This window comes from Meriones unguiculatus, chromosome 9, assembly GCF_030254825.1.
Source record: "Meriones unguiculatus strain TT.TT164.6M chromosome 9, Bangor_MerUng_6.1, whole genome shotgun sequence".
In the NCBI taxonomy this organism is placed as follows: domain Eukaryota; kingdom Metazoa; phylum Chordata; class Mammalia; order Rodentia; family Muridae; genus Meriones; species Meriones unguiculatus.
The window spans coordinates 103,197,156-103,209,599 of NC_083357.1; the positions used below are offsets into that span (position 1 = coordinate 103,197,156).

Consider the following 12,444-nt stretch of genomic DNA (forward strand, 5'->3'; position numbering starts at 1 on the left):
AGTCAAGTATTTATCTTATTTGGCTTATTTTGTACTTAATTCATTTTTGTTTTGTTTATCTGTCTTCTTTGAAATGATCTGCTAGTATTACACATAGAGACAATTTATTTTTATTATATTCAATCCCCCAATACTCTCTACTCTCCATCCTCCTTTTTTCTTTAAACTCCTTCTTTCTAATTCTTTTCCAAGGCCTATATAAAATGATACCCCTCTCAGAACATTAATCTATTGCTGGTAGGAAAACAAACCTGTACAGGCACCTTAATATCAATGTTACAGTTCCTCAGGAAGCTGGTGATCGATCTACCTCAAGATCTAGCTATAACACTCGGGCATATACCCAAAGTATGCTTCGTCCTACTATAAAGACACTTATTCAAACATGTTTTTGGCTATTTTATTCATAATGTCAGGAATAGGAAACAGCATATAGGTCCAACTAGAGAAGAAAGGTTAAAAAATATGATATATTTACACAATGGAGTGTTCCTTGGCTGTTCAAAAATGACTACTGTAAACCAGACATCCCTTCAGCTTGTCTTTCAGTGACTCAATGCCAGCAGCTTTCATCATCACCCACAACTGCCTGGTGAGGGGTACTTCTAATGTAGCTACAAATTGCAAATTTTGCTACGGTGACAAGGGATCCTTTAAAAGGTCTATGTGGACATCATGGCTCTCACTCATTCTGTCTCCCAGTCTGTCTGTCTCTATCTTTTTCTTACATCTCACTCTGAGATAGCCTTTTTTCCCCCACTCCACCAATAAATCTTTAGTTAGAACTGTTGTATGTGGTGATCTATGTAGAGGACCTTGGTCTATACACACCACAGTACTTTTCACTGCTTAATACTAAAAATAGCATCATGAAATATGCGCGTAAATGGATGGAGCTAGAACAGTACAGATCCAGAAATACAAACAAGATATGTTTTTTGTTGTTGTTGTTGTTTTGTTTTGTTTTGTTTTTTGTCTATAAAGCAAGTTTATTTCTGCAGAGGAGGTGTCTTATGTTTACATCCAGGGAAGCAGCAGAAAGAAACTCCGCCTCTCAGAACTGGGTCCCTGAGTCTTCAGCAGCAGTATGCTGTGTTTTAACCATCTTTACTGGGGGCCAAAGATGTTGGGATCATGAAGAGTCAAGCTAGTCACCAGTTGTTCAAAGTTACCCAGGCTCCAAGGTGGACATGACAGATTTTCGGGGCCAAGGGACCTGCTGTTAGTTGGGTGCTGATTGAAGGTTAGCAAGAGGTCAGTCTGGTACTGGGGCAGCCGAAGTAAGGCCTGATGTAGCGTGACATCCTTTGCCACCTGCTGGTTTTCTTTAGGTACCTGCTGCTTGCCAGAAAAGAACCAGGCATCTTGACAGCACCCCCTCAGGGATAAATTTTCCAAACAGAGAGGCCCAAAAGATAGCACGTGCAAGGCCCTAGCCCCCTGAACCCGGCCAACGTCCTCAAAATGGTAACACGAGGCCACTTTGCCCCGCACGTGGGCCTGCAGCTCCAGAAGTTCCATGATCACACTCTGGCCGGTCACAGGATGGCAGAAAACTTCTTGGTTATCCGGGACCGGTCGGAGGTCGCTCACATCAATGGCCCCAGGGCGGAGAGGATGGCGGAGAAGGCACCTCCGAACAGTGGACAATTTCTGGTAGGCTCCATAGATCTAGGACTTCAGCCTGGACATTAGCAAGGTTTTCAAGACACCTACATGGGTCTTCGAGCCACCACTTGCCCTGGGGTTCCCCAAGCGGCCCCCTCCTCCTCCGGGCCTAGTAAACTCATTAAGCTCTCAAAATATGTGTTCTTTTGTGGATATTAGCTGTTGTCAATGATAAGTAAACTACAATCCATATAAGCACATATAACATAGATATAGAATGAGGGATTGGCAGGAGAGGAATGGCTCTCCCTAGGAGCAAGAAATAGAATATATAGCAATAGATGGATGAGAGCATGGGAAGGGAGACTTGAACTAGATAATCAAATGAGGAAGAGGATGGAAGAGACACCGGAGAGAGAAAATACAGGGAGAGACAGCTAAAACCAAAAGCCATTGGAGAGCCATATGGAAAACTAACACTCTGAAAGCTTAGAAAAATATATACATCTAAGAAGGCAATCTTAATGATATTAGCAATTAATCTGAAAAAATGCAACCAGAACTGGATATTTCCTCTCACAAATGAAGCTTTCAGTACAAAGAATGGATTATATCTAATCTAGGTTTTAGCCAAAAGGAACCCATGGGAAGCCCTAAAGAACTGATCGTTTTCAAGGCTATTTTTTCCTCTCCCTAAAGTGATAGTAATGTTACAGATGTTCTCACTGAACTCGTAGAAGTTGAACTGGTATCCACCTATAGCTTTTACTCCCACTGACTAGTGTTCATGGTACCTTAAGCCACATTGCATGCTTTTAAAGAAGAATAAATTCCGACCTAGCAACAAACCCTTTAATCTACCATTGTGGCTTGTCTACAAGATGTGATAGTGCAATAGTGGCACGACGCTGTGGGAATAACCAGCCAATATCTGAAAAGTGTTAAGACTCATTCTACAGGTGAAAATCATCCCAGCACTGCTCAAGTAGCCAAGAACCTGAGACTAGGTAAGCCAGGGAACCCAAGGGAAATGCAAATACTATAGTCCTTTTATTTTTTTTTCATTTTTTATTTTTATTTTTATTAATTACAGTGTATTCACTTTGTATCCCCCCCTGTAGCTCCCTCACTCCTCTCCTCCCAACCACACCCTCACTCTTCCCCACCCATGCCCCTCTCCCAGTCCACTGAAAAGGGAGGTCCTCCTCCCCTTCCCTCTGATCCTAGTCTATCAGGTCTCATCAGGAGTGATTGCATTGTCTTCTTCTTTGGCCTGGTAAGGCTGCTACCCCCCTCAGGGCGATGTGCTCAAAGAGCAGGCCAATCAGTTCCTGTCAAAGACAGTCCCTGTTCCCTAACTATAGAACCCACTTGGATTCTGAAATGCCATAGGCTACCTCTGTGTAGAGGTTCCAGGCCATCTCCATGAGTGGTCGTTGGCTGGAGTATCAGTCTCAGAAAAGACCCCTGTGCCCAGACATTTTGGATCTGTTGCTCTCCTTGTAGAGCTCCTGTCTTTTCCAGGTCTTATTATCTCCCACTTCTTTCATAAGATTCCCTGCATTCTGCCCAAAGTTTGGCTATGAGTATCAGCATATGCCTCAATACCCTGTAGGGTAGAGCTTTTCAGAGGCCCTCTGTGGTAGGCTTCTGTCCTGTTCCCTATTTTCTCCCTCCTCCAATGCCCATCCCATTTGCCTTTCTGAATAGGGATTGAGCATCTTTGCCAGAGTCCTCCTTCCTGATTAGCTAACTTAGGTGTACAGATTTTAGTATGTTTATCCTATATTATATGTCTAATATCCACTTATAAGTGAGTATATACCCTGTGTGTATTTCTGCTGCTGGGATAGCTCACTCAGGATGATCTTTTCCAGTTCCTACAAACTACCTACAAATTTCATGATTTCCTTATTTTTTTTTTATTGCTGACTAGTATTCAATTGTGTAGATATACCACAATTTCTGTATCCATTCCTCAACTAAGGGGCATCTGGGTTGTTTCCAGCTTCTGACTATTACACATAAAGCTGCTACAAACATGGTTGAACAGATGTCCTTCTTGTATACTTGAGAGTCTTTTGGATATATGGCTAGGAGTTGTATAGCTGGATCTTGAGGAAGCACTCCTCCTAATTGTCTGAAAAGTGCCAGACTGATTTCCAAAGTGGTTGTATAAGTTGACATTCCCACTAGCAGTGGAGGAGGATTCTCTTCTCTCAACATCTTCTCCAGCATGTGCTGTCACTTGAGTTATTAATCTTAGCCTTTCTCAGGGTTGTTTTGATTTGCATTTCCCTGATGACCAAGGATGTTGAACATTTCTTTAAGTGTTTCTCTACTATTCAGTATTCCTCTCTTAAGAATTCTCTGTTTAACTCTGTACCCCATTTTTAACTGGATTACTTGTTTTGATGCTGTTTAATTTCTTGAGTTCTTTATATATTCTGGATATTAGCCCTCTGTCAGATATAGGATTGGTGCAGATCCTTTCCCAGTCTGTAGGCTGTCCTTTTGTTCTGATATCAATGTCCTTTGCTTTACAGAAGCTTTTCAGTTTCATGAGGTCCCATTTATAGATTGTTGCTCATAGAGCCTGTGCTGTTGGTGTACTGTTCAGGAAGTTGTCTCTTGACCAATGAGTTCAAGGTTCTTCCCCACATTTTCTTCTAACAGGTTTAGTTGTCTGGTTTTAGATTGAGGTCTTTGATCCACTTGGACTTTAGTTTTGTGCAGGGTGATAACTATAGATCTATTTGCATTTTTCTACATGTAGACATCCAGTTAGACCAGCACCATTTGTTGAATATGCTATCTTTTTACCATTTTATGGTTTTGGCATCTTTGTCAAATACAGGTGGCCATAAGTGTGTGGGTTTATTTCTAGGTCTTCAATTCGATTGCATTGATCCACCATTCTGTTTCTATGCCAGTACCATGTAGTTTTTATTACTGTTGCTCTATAGCACAGCTTGATATCAGGAATAGAGATACCTCCAGAAGATCTTTTATTGTAGAGGATTGTTTTAGGAATTCTGGGTTTCTTGTTATTCCATGTGAATTTGAGAATTTTCATTCAAGGTCTGTAAAAACTTGTGTTGGTAATTTGATGGGAATTGCATTGAATCTGTGGATTGATTTTGGTAAGATGGCCATTTTTACTATGTTAATCCTGCCAAGCCATGAGCATGGGAGATCTTTCCATCTTCTGATATCTTCTTCTAATTCTTTCTTCAGAGCCTGGAAATTTGTTTTCATACTGCTCTGCCTGGCTCACGAACCCCAAAAGACCAGGAATAAATAAATTCCACTGTAAATACATGAGTTGTTTTTTTTTTTTTTAATTGTATGCATGTTCAAACATGGGATGCAAACCTCCTGTGGAAACAGAAGAGGAATGTGGCCCTGAGGTCTAGGGGTACAGAGTTTTTAAGGGAAAAAAAATGTAAGCAGTGATGTACATGCTTTGGCATTACACGATTGGGTAAAGGAAATAGACTTTTGAAATGATTCGTCCATTTTAGGCGCCAAGACTACAAATAATTCTGCCCTGGTCATCTGGGCTGTGTTCATAGCAACTGTATAATTAGAGGGCAGGAAAAGAATGCAGTAAGACAAGTTCTTCTCCTCAGGGCATTACTGGACAAGTCTGCACCCAGGTAGCCTTAGATCAGGCCTTGACTTTTAATAATAGCAGCTGATTTTTAATCTTTTGATCTCTCAATAGAAGTCTTTGACTTGCTTGGTTAGGGTCACACCATGCTACTTTATGTCCTTTGTGGCTATTGGGAAGGGTTTTGTTTCCCTAATTTCTTTCTCAGCCCTTTTGTCTTTTGTATACAAGAGGGCTTCTGATCTTTTTGAGTTAATTTTGTATCTAGCCACTTTGCTGAAGGTGTTTATCATCTGTGGGAGTTCCCTGCTGGTCACTCAGGTATACTGTCTTATCATCTGCAAATAGTGATACTTTGCCTTCTTTCTTTCCAATTTGTATCTTCTTGGTCTCCTTTAATTGTCTTATTTCTCTAGAAAGGACTTCAAGAATTATGTTGAAGAGATATGGAGAGAGTGGGCAGTCCTGCCTTGTCTCGATATCAGTGGCGTTGATTTAAGTTTCTCTCTATTTAGTTTGATGTAGGCTATAGGCTTGCTGTATATTGCCTTTACTGTGTTTAGGTATGTACCTTGTATCCCTGATCTCTCCAATACTTTAAACATGAATGGATGTTGGATTTTTTTATAATTATTTTTTTATTTAATTTTTTCTCCCTTTTTAAAATTTTTTTATTTAACTTTTATTAATTACACTTTATTCATTTTGTATCCCCCCATAAGCCCCTCCCTCCTTCCCTCCCAGTCCCACCCTTCCCCTCCTTTCTGCATGCATGCCCCTCCCCAAGTCCACTGATAGTGAAGGTCCTCCTCTTCTTCTTTCTGATCTTAGTCTATCAGTTCTCATCAGAAGTGGCTGCATTGTCAGGATTCTAGGTTATTTCCATGAATAGTCCTTGGTTGGAGTATGAGTCTCTGGGAAGTTAACTGTGTTCAAATTTTCCTGTTCTGTTGCTCTCCTTGTGGAGTTCCTGTCCTCTTGAGCTCTTACTATTTCCCACTTCTTACATAAAATTCCATTCACTCTGCTGGACAGTTGGCCATCAGGCTCAGCATCTGCTTTGATAGTCTGCACGGCAGAGGCTTTCAGAGGCCCTCTGTGGCAGGTTCCTAGGTTGTTTCCTGTTTTCTTCTTCTGGCTTTCAGAGGCCCTCTGTAGCAGGTTCCTAGGTTGTTTCCTGTTTTCTTTTTCTTCTGATGTTCATCCTCTTTGCCTTTCAGGATGGTGATTGAACATTTTAGTTAGGGTCCTCTCTTTTGCTTAGCTTGTTTAGATGTACAGATTTTGTCAAATGTTATTTTCAGCATTTAAGGAGATTATCATGAGGTTTTTATTCTTTCAGTTTGTTAATATGGTGGATCACATTGATGGATTTCCATATACTGAACCACCTTGCATACCTGGGATAAAGCCTACTTGGTCATAGTGGATGATATCTTTGATGTGTTCTTGGATTTGGTTTGCTAGTATTTTGTTAACCATTTTTGAATCAATATTCATAAGGGAGATTGGCCTGAAATTCTCTTTCTTTGTTGGGTCTTTGTGAGGTTTAGGTACCAAGGTGAATGTGGCTTCATAGAATGAGTTTGGTAGTCTTCCTTCTGATTCTATTTTGTGGAATAGTTTGAAGAGAATTGGAGTTAGCTCTTCTTTGAAAGTCTGCAGACCTCAATAACAAAGCAGACTGACAAACCAGTGGCTCTCCACAACCCCCTAAGAGGGTGAGTTCCTTTTAATCCATGCTAAAGTGTAGGCAGAACACTGGGGCAGTGGTGGTGCTCCCCTTTAATCCTAGCACATTGGAGGCAGAGGCAGGCAAATCTCTTTGAGTTCCAGCCCAGTCTGGTCTACAGAGTGAGCTCCAGGAAAGCAAAGGCTTCACACAGGAAACCGCCCCCCCCAAAAAAAATTCCAGAACAATAATAATAATTTGTATAGATAAAAAAAAAATAGCTCTGTGGTAGATCACTTGCCTAGCATGTGCAAGTTCCTGGGTTCAGTCTTCAGCTCTGGAAAAAAAAAAAAAAGACAAAAAAGTGAAAATTATTTTTAAAAAAGATCTACAGAACATCTGTGCATAATGTTAGAGTCTGTGAATCACTAGAAGGAATTCCACAGACTCAGATCGTATGCAAAAATAAGAGCATTTATTTTGCAGTGGATTTCAGAATGCTGGGTTCAAAACATTCACAAAATGGTGATGACAGGCGGGGAGCTGGAAGGCCCCTTTTAAAGCCAGAAAGGGGAATTCCTACTGTAGCTACATGCCTGGGATTGGGGTTGGAGGCTACCTGACTCCAACTGGGATGGGCTGGTGCCCATGGGGGCTATGTGACTCCAAATGGGACTGGCCGGCTCTTTGGAATTTAGACCTTTCAATAAAAAACATTTTTAGGACTATGTACGTACATTAGCAGTGTTACCTGGCCAGGTAAACCTGTTATAAATAGAAAATGTGCTAAGTAAAAAGACAACACTTCATGCCTATCCTTGGATCACTGTGACCTGACACCCCAACTCACAGTTGGGTGTTTTATGTCCAACCTCATAATTTTCTTTGCTGCTCTATTGTGTGTGAAGATAGGAATGCATGCTATTAGTTCAGCATTGAACAAAATCTAAAATTCAAAGTATTATTTGTACTGTATGAAGTGACTGTTCACATCGTCTTACAGTAACTAAAATTCAAAACTGCAACTAAAAGCAATGAAGGATAGGTCAGTGCTGACCTCTGGGTCTGTGAAGCTGGTCTGTAGAGTCCTCTGCCACCATGCTTGGCTGAGGAAGGAATGCTGCCTCTGGTGAAGCTGGATTATCATTTTACTCCTCTTCCCATGCTGAGAACATCTCTCTCTCTGTGTTCTTCACTCCATGCTCAGGGAGTAGTTTTATGAGGGTAACAGGAAATTGAGTTTCTTAGAATCGTCAATCATATTTTCTTATTCCTGTACTTTATCCAGATGTGGCAAATATTTCCTGACTGTACCAGTTATGATCACACTTTGCTTCCTGAACAGTTGCTCAAATTTATATTTCTATGTGAGAATGATTGAAAGAAAGTCCTTGTGACTTTGTAGATGCTACCGCCTGCCATAATTGTTTTGTTTTGTGCTGATCAGTCAAAAGAATGTTTCTTGGGATTGGAATTTTAATGAATATAATTTTAGAAAACTGATTTCCATCCTATTGTTGAATCTTCCTCAGTGCTTAGATAACATTTTTAAATTGTATTTTTTTTTTCATGAAACAAATGGAATTGTTGCTGTAGAAGTCATTCAGTTTATACAAGTATTGGCCAGCTGCCCATTCTCATTACTGTGCGTTATGATTTTATCTTTAATTTTGTTTCTGTCTATGCTAAATGGAAGTCTTTATTCTTTTTACAACTTAGTCATATGTTCATCACTACTCAAACCAACACATGTTCGTTATCTTGTCTCCTGGTTCGTTCAGCAATGTAGCTAAATGAAATCTAATAAAAGAAAGTGATAACTTGCAAATCATTTTTACAAATATTATCTAAGTTCTACTTTTATGAAATGTGAAACACCTTTATACTTTGGTAATTTAAATTTATGATAGTAAGTGAAATCTAACGAGGAAGAGCGTCAATTCATATTTGTATAGCTTTTTCTTTGGCTTACCTTTAGAAGAATGTGGACAGAGTTCTGTAAGTGGATCTTGAGTCCTTTGGTAGCAAACTCATATAGAGCAGGCTTTAAAGCCCTGTTCCCTAAATGATCTGAAGTGTGAGGGAAACACGTAATTTGTATCTCTAGACAGCAGTCATTTTCGGCAGCTCATTATATTCCAGGTTTCTTTATATTCACTTAATGAATTTGCTTCCTCTAGGAGGCACAGCTTAAGGAAAGCATTAAGGAAGCAGGCTTGTTGAACACAGAGGCCTACTTTCCTCAAAGGAAGAAAAAATGAAACCTGGTCACCTGGAATGCTGGAGTGAAAGTGATCAAACAACCTGGATCCTTCACTATCCTATTAGAAGCCAGGTTCCACCTGAATTTCTTCTAAAGCCTGAGAATTGTTTAGGCCCTAATCCTGGGCTTTGTCCCCCAGTGAATACAACCCAATCTTAAGAAAGAGGCTCAAGGGAGAGGGCTACAGCTGGGATACAAGTGAATGTACAAAATTATTTAAAAATTAAAAAAAATATATTAAAAAAAAAGAAATGGGGATAAACTTGAAGAAGCTGGGAGAGGGAAAGTGTAATATGTTTTATGAAAAAATATTGTCAGAAAAAGAAAAAATATAAAATAAAGAATACTTCTTTATGTTCAAAAAAGAAAGAAAGAAATAAAGAGGCCCAGGTACTCTGCAACCTCCATCAACAGAAGCCATTCTTATGCTTATTACAAGTCCTTTGTCTAGGTCCTAGCCCTTATCACCTTTTTCAGGTAGTAGCACTCATTCTTGTGATAAAGGTCTCAGGTACCTCTTTTAGCAATGTATTATACCAGAAAATTTTCATGTAACCATCCTCGGAGCTTTGTTATGAGAAGTGCCACGTGCAAAAATTTTCCCAAAAGTTTTACTCTGTTTACTCGTGTAAGAAAATTCAGCCAAGGGATGGGACTCTCTAGACATTTTGTTCCTGTCTCACTGAGCCAAGTTTTCTTTCTGTACTGAGCTTTCTGTACTGGCTTGTACTGAGATGTCTTTCTCACCTGTTCATGACTTGTTTCTGTGAACACTGCGATCCCTGCAGGGACTCCAGCAACAACGAGGGGCACATGTGTGTAAAAATGGCTATAAGAGTACCTTTACAGCAGTCTTGTGTGGTAGCAATGTTATTTTCTTATGTCCAAGATGTGTGCTTATAGATGAAGAAAGGAAAAAGTGATGAGAGCAAAGAACACTTGGAGAATAAAGAAGAATAGAGAGAGAAAAAGGATAAGCATTAATATTCATAATAACTTTAACAATATACGTGATAGAAAATATGTCATCATTGGAAAGTAAGAGGCAAATATAATAAAAATCAAAATCTGCAACTCTCAAATAACTAACATTTATGGCTTGTGATAATTTCATAGCACGAAATTATGACTGGAATTTTGATGTGATTTTAAAATTGTATTTATTCATTTTTATGTAATGGGTATTTTTCCCTGCATATAAGCCTGCATACCATATGCACACTTGGTTCCCACAGAGGTCAGAAAAAGAAAAAACACAAGTCAAATCAAAACATAAACATTAGAGCTCTTGGCACTAGAGTTACAGTTATGAAATGCTTTGTGAGTGGGAGCAGAGCCTCCATCTTCTGAACCAGCAGCCAGTGCTCTCAATGACTAGCAATCTCCTCAGCCTAATACTACCTCATGCAGCCTCTGATCCAACAATGTTTATTTCCATGTTTATGAACTTCACTGAGCTGGCTGTTTCTTTTTTCTTTTTCTTTCCTTTTCTTTTAATCAATCTGCCCCTTCTTGCTCTTTTCTTCCCCAGGTGTGTTTTCATAATATATTTATTTATTTTTATTAAATCTGATACTTTTGCAACATTACTTACATAGAAACAGACACCCTGAGGATTTTTTACATATATTTTCTTTAACACAAACGTCTCCTGATGTGCTTTTTTCTAAATGTTCCATTTTCTAAATATTACCTAATGCTTTATAGAGACAAAACGCAGTTCCTTGAAGTATTGAAAAAAATATGTCTATAATCACAATGAATTCTTTTCATCATTGAAGTAAGACTATCGTTTCTCAATAATATTCAGCTGAAACTTTTATTGCTGTGAGTGGCCCTAATGAGTTAATAAGCTCTTTTCATTCTCAGGAAGAGTTGTATTTTTAATGTTACTTGACTTTAATGATGCAATTTGCATCATGTATAAATAAAAATATACATATTTAATTATAATGCATAGTTCACAAAAATGATTGGTCAGAAATTACATTTTAGTGTTTGACTTTCAAATATTTTACAATAATTGGTTTGATAGATCTTGCTCTATAAAAGATTTTTGTAGGATAAACATACTAAAATCTATACTGTTAAAGAAGCTAAACAATAAGGAAGCCCCTAGGGAAGATGCTCAATCCTCATTCAGAAGGGCAAAAGCAATATACATCAGAAGCAGGAGAAAAATAGTAACAGGACAGTAACCTATCAAAGACAGCCTCTGAAAGACTTTACTGAACAAGGTATCAAAGCAGAGGCTGAGACCCTAGCAAAACTTTGGGCAGACTGAGGTAATCTATGAAAGATGGGGGAGATAGAAAGAGCTGGAGGGGACAGGAGCTCCAAAAGGAGACCAACAGATCAAAAAACTGGGCCCTTAGGGCCCTGCAGACATGGATACTCCAAACAAGGACAATGCATGGAGAGGACTTAACACCCCTGCCTGGATGTAGTCCATGGCAGCTCAGCTTCCAAGTGGATACTTTTGTAAGGGGAGCAAGGGCTATCTCTGATGTGAATTCAGTGGCAGACTCTTTGATCACCTCCCCCTGGATGATTCAGCTTTGCCAACCCACAGAGGAAGACAATGCAGCCAGTCCTGATAGACCTGATATGCTAGGGTCAGATAGAAGGGGAGGAGGACCTCCCTATCAGTGGACTAGGGAAGGGGCATAGAGAAAGAAAGAGCACGGAGGGAGTGGCATTGGGAGGCCGTGAGGGATGGAGATACCACCAGGAACAGAGTGAATAAATTGTAATAAATAAATAATAATAATAATAATGAAAAAAATTTAGTAATTTTAGCATTGAGGTAACTCACACATCTTTCAGTTCAATTAATAAATATTAATAACAAGAGATTATGAGAACATTTGAAAATCTTTAACTTGCATGTTTCTGGTAAATCAAAGATTGGAAAGTAGCAGATACTGGTGTGGAGGCCATTTAGAAGGATGAAAGTTGTATTAAAGAAAGCTATGTAAAACACTTCTCAGAGTATCACTCAAAGAGTCTGTTCCTATGTAAGTAATGTTGCAAAAGTATCAGATTTAATAAAAAGAAAGACAAGAATATATCATGAAAACACATCTGGGGAAAGAACGAGTAGAAAGAGCAAACTGATGAAGAAAGAAATGGCAACATTAGTGAAATTCATAAACGTATGGACATCAACATGTCACTGGATCAGAGGTGGAAGGGAAGCTGACCTCTCTACACATGAGTTTCTGAAAAATAGGACATTATGCAGCATTTTAATATGAAACTATTAAACACAGAAAAGAAATCATTCAG

The 12,444-nt window shown here is 39.2% G+C and overlaps 1 pseudogene; it reads right to left on the reverse strand.

Moving 5' to 3' along the window:
• Positions 1-975: 975 nt before the first annotated feature.
• Positions 976-1,667, reverse strand: LOC110539847 (ran guanine nucleotide release factor-like; annotated as a pseudogene).
• Between the last annotated feature and the right edge of the window lie 10,777 nt (positions 1,668-12,444).